Source organism: Pinus tabuliformis, chromosome 2_1 (genome assembly GCF_031772625.1).
Source record: "Pinus tabuliformis cultivar Carrire ecotype Pingquan chromosome 2_1, CPIR1, whole genome shotgun sequence".
Lineage (NCBI taxonomy): Eukaryota > Viridiplantae > Streptophyta > Pinopsida > Pinales > Pinaceae > Pinus > Pinus tabuliformis.
This window is the reverse complement of record NC_142299.1, coordinates 723,105,016-723,111,983: the sequence shown is the minus strand read 5'-3', so window position 1 is coordinate 723,111,983 and position 6,968 is coordinate 723,105,016.

Here is a 6,968-nt window from a genome sequence, read left to right as displayed (position 1 = left end):
CAGGATCAAGATCTTGGTACAATGGAAAATAACGAAAGTGAAGGTTTTGTTTCAGATCTATCCATAGAAGAAGACGATATGCAGGAAAGTCAAGTTTCGATTTCAGAAGGTGATAAAATCAAGACAGCTATTTTAGATCTAGATTCAGATAGTGACGATCAAGAATACCTCGTGTTGAATCCCATGAAGGAGAGCTCTGTCGTTGAGATCGTTCTCAGTTCATTAGAACACAACCTTCATGAGGAGGTAATCCAGTCAGTTCATGAAAAACAGAATGAGATTTTTGTTCGAGTAAGTGATAAGTCTTCTTTCAATAATTCAGTGATAAATGATGATTTGATTGCCATGTCATATGAAGACAATTATTGTTTGAGCAAAAGAAAACAAAAAGCATTATCTCCTTTGTCTGAAGATGAGATAGATCAACTCTTGAAAGGTCATGTTACAGCCCAAGCTAAAGCAGATTTGCAGTGCACACATGGTCAAGAAAGTGTTGGTGAAACTTATTCCTCTTTTGAAAATGGTGACAGTCTTGTAATTAGTTTTATAGATCATAAAACAGATAATATTCTCTTTCACAAAGATGATAAGGCTGTCATGTTTGATAATCTTGAAGATTGTTTTTTGTTTACGAATAACCTAGACTATGAAGTTGAGGACTATGAGCTTGAGAGATACAATATGCTAGGATTTCTCATGGTCAAGGAACCTATAACTAACACTCAGATGGCAGAAGCACATACCTCTCTATGCATTCCTATCCCTTGGAAATCAATTGTTCTTTCAAATCAAAATGGAGGGAGTACTTGTATTTTTGCAGCTGGATCTCAAGATAAGCCAGTGCTTCAGGATTTTCAAGATCCCTTCGGCATTCTTCTGCAAGCATTAGAAAAGATAAATATTTCCTGGTTCATTATCATAAGCTTTGGTTTCAGTCGTTATTTTGAGCTGCCTACAGGTTCATCGTTCCACCTGCTCAAGAAAAGTGAGAGCAGAAATTTGGTATGTAGCCATTTGCTGGATTGGTTACATTGGAAAGCTCATTACACATGATTGTACATTTTTCATTAGTATGCAGGTGGTTGTCATCATGATTTGAAATCTTGATGGACTGCTACCCTTCAATAAGCTTTGTAAGTTCTTGTTTTAGTTAAGTCAGTCATGAGTCATTTGTGAGTCAGTTTTCAGTCATGTTGGTTTCATAATTGTGTCGGCTTGAGTCAGGTTTCAGTCAATAAATGAGTCAAAGTCTTGTGTCGTTTGCCGAAATAATGGACTCCATAGCCCAATGGATGAAGGCACTATCTAGCTCTCTCAAAGATCTACTGTTCTTGGCACCTCTTTGGAGCCACCATCCCCATTGGAACCAATGTTAGAGTCGGTCCTTACAGCCCTCCATCAGAGATCTGTTCACTTTTTGCATATCATTCTTAGGTGTCTCGCTCATTCCACTTCGTTGCATTTCGCTAGGGGCATGCCATTGACTGACGAGAGGGTCTGGTCATCTTGTCTTTCCTCATGCTTGTACCTGCAGGGCTAATTAAAATTCCTCAAAAATCATTGAAGTTCAGGTCACGTCATCATGGTCATAAATGATTATTTTTGTTAAAAAAAGTCTTTAGTCCTAGAGTCTAGGGTTTCAAATATTTTGATACATGTGATAAAAGCTCGCAGGCCATGAGGTTGGTTTCAAGAGGTTCCCATTTCATATTTTTATTCTCAAAAAAATTTGAAGACATTTTTGGTTCAAAACTCTGTTTTGAATTAGAAACTATCAAATTTAGTTTTTGTAATGTTGATGTATTTGTTTCACCATAAGAAGTTTCATAGCAAGCCTCTAATGTTTGCCAAAGCCAAATGCCAAAATCCCTGCAAAAAATCAAGACATTTCATCAGTCCAAGATTCAGAAAAAGAGTGAAAAGCCAAAGACAGAATTGCATTAAATGATAAAGTGCCAAAAGCCAAACATTATAAAAATGGGTTATGGTTTATGAGATATTTTACAACCCATATAAAGCATTGAAAACAAATCATTTTCACAAATTTCCCAAAGCAAAACCAAGATAGTGTGTTGAAGACAAATTGGGAGTGTTTCAAAATTGTGGAGTCGAAGGGGAAGTGCACGCTACGCTCAGAGCAGGCGTGCTACACACAAGAAGCGCGCGATGCATTGGGCTTCACCGGCCTGTGCAAATTTGCGTGCGCACTATGCACATACCGTGCGCAACGCACTGGGTAAGCACGCGACGCATATAATCTCAGAGCCAAAAATTTTCGCTTCTTTGTCCAAATTCATGGCAAATTGCCTCCAACTGCTTGCAAGTAGGTTCTTTACATTTGCCCAGTGAATTTTGGACATGATTATGGTGTTTTGAATGTGGAGAAACAAGTGTTTAATGTAAAGGAATGTAAAACCCTATGTTTATTTCCAAATTCACTTCTTAGGGTTTGAAACAAATATTAGGGACTGGTGGGGGTTTTCCAAACTTGTGCTATTAATATATGCCTGTGGCATCTATTTTTAGTGGTGTCCATGCTCATTATTAACCTTAGCCTCACGCTCTCTATTAGCCATTACATCACTGCTGTCATTGTTATGGCCATTTTCATTTGCACACTGTTTATCATTTATGTTATGACATAGTCCCATTTTCACTTGTCCACATCCTCCATTGACATTTGTCAAACACTGCCAGGGCTTTTGCCACTTTTGTTCCTAATAGTTATTTCCCTCGCATTATTCTCTTTTCTACTCACTTTTAAAATCCCCTCATAATCAAAGCAATGACTTTTTTTTCATGCAAACTCATTTGACAAAACTATTCTCATTGTGGCTTTCCTATGATACTTTTATACACATGTCACACATTTGGGGAGTAAAGCATACAATGAACTTTTGCCTTCACTATACCTATATCAACATACATTTTGCAAACAGTCTGATCTCAGCACAATGTCAGAGATGGATTCAGTTTATGAACAGGAGTATGACAGTGATTCCATAGCAGAGATTAATTTGCCATGAAGGTCTCACAGAAGTGGCAAAAGTGGTAAGCATCTCAGGGAGGAACCTACTTCTTTGGCTCAATTGCATGCTTGCCCGCTTGCAATGGATTTTTTTCGTTATCAGTCATGTTACCACTATTGTGAGCTGATTTCACAAACTCAGCATCATCATGAGCTAGCTTGTCTATTTGTTCTACACTTACATGATGGCCATGTAAATCTTGCCGGAGTAGATTTCATTCTGTCACCAGAGACCATTGCTCAGGCCACCGAAATACCAAACGTAGGAGAGGAATGGAACAAACGACATAGCTAGAATAATTCTACTATGAGCCATACATCAAACCTGGGTTTATAAGGCAGCTAAGCAGGGTATTTCCATTTAGATTTCTAAAGGATGAGTTTGCACCCTTGATGAAGCTCATCATTCGATATTTCAGTTGTGAGGGCAGATTCTCGCGCCTCTATACGTACCATATTCGTTTGTTGATGCATTTCACGAGGGTACATATGATGAGCATTCCATACTTCATGTATCGCAATATAGAGAGGATGACATATCTTGTACATAGGAAGACCCCAGCACAGTAGCATAGCAGTATATATCATTACACGCTGATCAAAATCATTCTGGTACTGCAGCTCACACACTAGGGCATTACTTGGGAGGATTTCATCTCTAGTGACTTCTTCACAACGCTACAGTCGCGTCCCGAGATAGTTCATGATGAGGGAGAGCCTTCACATCAGCTTGACATTCCTGAGACTGAGCATATTAGTGCTCCAATGTATGTGACATACCAGCGAGGCCACAGGGCCTTATTTGCAGCTACACGATGAGTACTATCTCCACATGGCATGGAAGGGGTCTTGCCTTCTTCTTCAGCAGAGGTACAGGTTCAGGACAGAGGCAAGAGGCTGATGCATGAGGAGGGCCCTTCAGGAGGCCATGATATTGATGTTACACTCAGTGATGTGGATGGGAGCTCTCCTAGCTCGAAACTGAAAGAGATCATCCAAGAGCAGAAAGCTGAGATTGACAGCTTGAATGAGAAGTTGCTGAAGGCAGAATGGGTGATCAACTATTTGGAGTAGCGCAATAAGCAGCTAGAGGACCAGCACACACTTGTAGAGCTGCGACAAATCCGTGAAGACCGAGAGTTGGCCCGGAAAAGACATGGCGATTTGACACCTTTTGAGCGGCAATTTTGGCTTGAGAAAATCAATCGACATCTAGAGGAGTTGTTGGAAAAGGCCAATAGAGACAAAGACATGCTCCATCATATGAAACATCACTATTGGGCTCGCATGCACGTCGGTAAAGCAAAAATAAAGATTTTGAAGAGGAGGTTGAGCAGAGCATTAAAACGGTGAAAGAGGCCTAATCCACTTCGGATTTTGGCTGAGGCTTCGGTGGCTGGGCATGATACATGATGGAGGGTCTTCGCTCCGAATTTGAGCAAATTCGGAGAAATTTTTGTCATTTTGGAAATTATTGGCTTGCAAAACAGATTTTTCAGCCCAACGCATAGCGCGTCGACGCGCGCGCTTATGATTGGGACACTTTCTGGAGGAAAACGTTATAATTTTCGATTTTTCATGGTAGGTTATGCATGCTATAGAATGGCCAAGGCATTTCATCAAGTTCTAGATGATCAAAAGGGTCAAAAACACCATGAAAATCACCTTTCTGCCACCTTTTGCACTAGCAGAAAGTACTTGTGGGAGAATGAAATTTTGAAGGGGCAAATGAGCTCCAAATTGGAAAATTCCACTTGGGCTGGATAGAAGACATCTATGGATTTCCAACAAGCTAACATGAGCTTGATTTTGATGTCGGGAAGTGCCCCAAAGGTAGGCTGAAAGGCGCGCGACGCATAGAGCTTACGCACGCAGCGCATAGAGATTTTTGGTCAAATTTTCATCTTCCAACTCAGAAATTCGTCCAGTTTTCACTAGTTTCACCTTCTGATGTAATATTTGACTTATCTTGATGTAATTTGATGTATATGATGTAACTTTGGCACTTATTTACCTATTCTAGATGATTCATTCACAAAATAGCAAAAATTTAATGAAATGGATCAGTTTCCCTTCTTTTAGAGGCAGGTTGTTTGGATGCCTAGTTTTCAGCTCCATGTTTGGAATTAGTTCAAACTGCTCCTAGAAGGAGGAGCTCGACCCCTAGAGGCTAGGAGATGGGTTGGCATGGTCTATATTATGTAGATTTTCAGTCAGTAGCAAAGGTTGGACTTTTGGGAAAATTTTGGCACACTATTGTACATATCTTCTGCATTTTGGCTAAGGAAAGATCAGAGGTTTTGCAGCACCTGTTGGGATTCTTGTGGTTTTCAGTTTTGATGGTGTGTTCTCTCAGTTATTTGTAAGTTCTTTAATGTTTTAATGTATGCCATTCCCTTCTTTTGCTTCTGAAACTAAATGAATGAGTAAGTGAGGTAGAATCCATTGATTTCAGTGCTCTGCCTTTAAATTTGTTTAGTTTTATATGTTTTCACCAGTCTGGAGAGGATCCCTGTTTCCCCTTGTCCTTTTCAGCTCCTTGTCATTCTGATCCATCCATACATATGATCAAAAAGCATCAAAGCTACTACCTACCTTGCCCCAACTCGAATTCTGCAAAGATCTGGTCTCATCCCGAGCCCAAATTTGTTTTTTCCCTTTTCTCCAACAAAACCCCAAAAAATTTTAAATCAAACCTACCTATCCATTTACTAGCCTTAAATCAATATCCATTATAAGTCATCTCAGCTCCTTTGAAGACCTTTTGCCGAGATAGACCTAGAGAGAGCCCTCTCTTGTCCTCGTAGGGCTAGCTATGAGGCTGAGCTTGGTTTGATGTGGCCTTGAGTCTCGCCTTCCATCAGCCTAAGGCAGATTCCAGCGCTAACAGATATCCCCCCATATAATCTCACTATTGTTATTTTTATTCCCTTACATTATTATTCTTATGTAGGACCTAATTATATTTTGACCCTTTAGACTCCTATATATACCAAGGAGGTCGTCTCATTTGAATCATTCAAGAATTGTTCAATTTTATGATGTAAAAGGATGTTCCACCCTCAAAGTTGCTTACTATCAAGTCGTTGATATATTTTTTCTTTTGTTTCTATGTTATTTTTATATGGATACATGACATTTGGAATCAGAGTTCCTGATCAAGGTTTTCCTACTACAAATGGGTCATCGTGGTATTTTTGCTATAATAATTTTCTGTGAAGCCTCAGACTATGAAATTGTTACCATGTGCATGATAAATCTTGATGAAAATATGGTTAAAAATGTAGACCTTTTTTCACTATATTTTTGGAGATATGTTCCAAGGGAGTTAGTGTTTTTTTATGCTCCAAAATTCATTCTGAAACAAGTGTCTTGGGGAAAATCATCATAACTCTCTCTTTGAGCATCAAAATTGAATTCTGTAAAACCTGACTGAAAGTGAAAGAATTGCTTTTTTTCTAGGAGTTTTAGGGATGAATTTTTAACTAGGGACACATAAAAACCCATACAAGTTCACTCTATTGAACTATTCCATAATCAAGCCATCGTGGAAGATTTTCCATAACTTTATCTTGAAGAATTCAATCTTTGTTAGACTTGTGGTGTTGGAAAGAATACATAGAGATCTAGACCAGGACACAATTTTATAACTTGGGAGACTAAAATCACAATGATCCCATAGTTTCAAGGCCATCCAAATCGACAAGCTCAAAATCAAGCTCTTAAAAGGTGTGCAATTTTAAATTTGTATAACTTTTGTTTCAAAAATTAGTTTGAAGTAATTCAAAGGACATTGTGAAGAATAGATATCATTAATTGGTCTAAAAATTCCTCCCAATTTTTTTTTCTACACCCATTAATCCCTCAGAAACCTCTACCGTGATTCATAAAGAAGAGGAATAAATGTACCATGATATATCAAAATTACGAGACCAAGTGC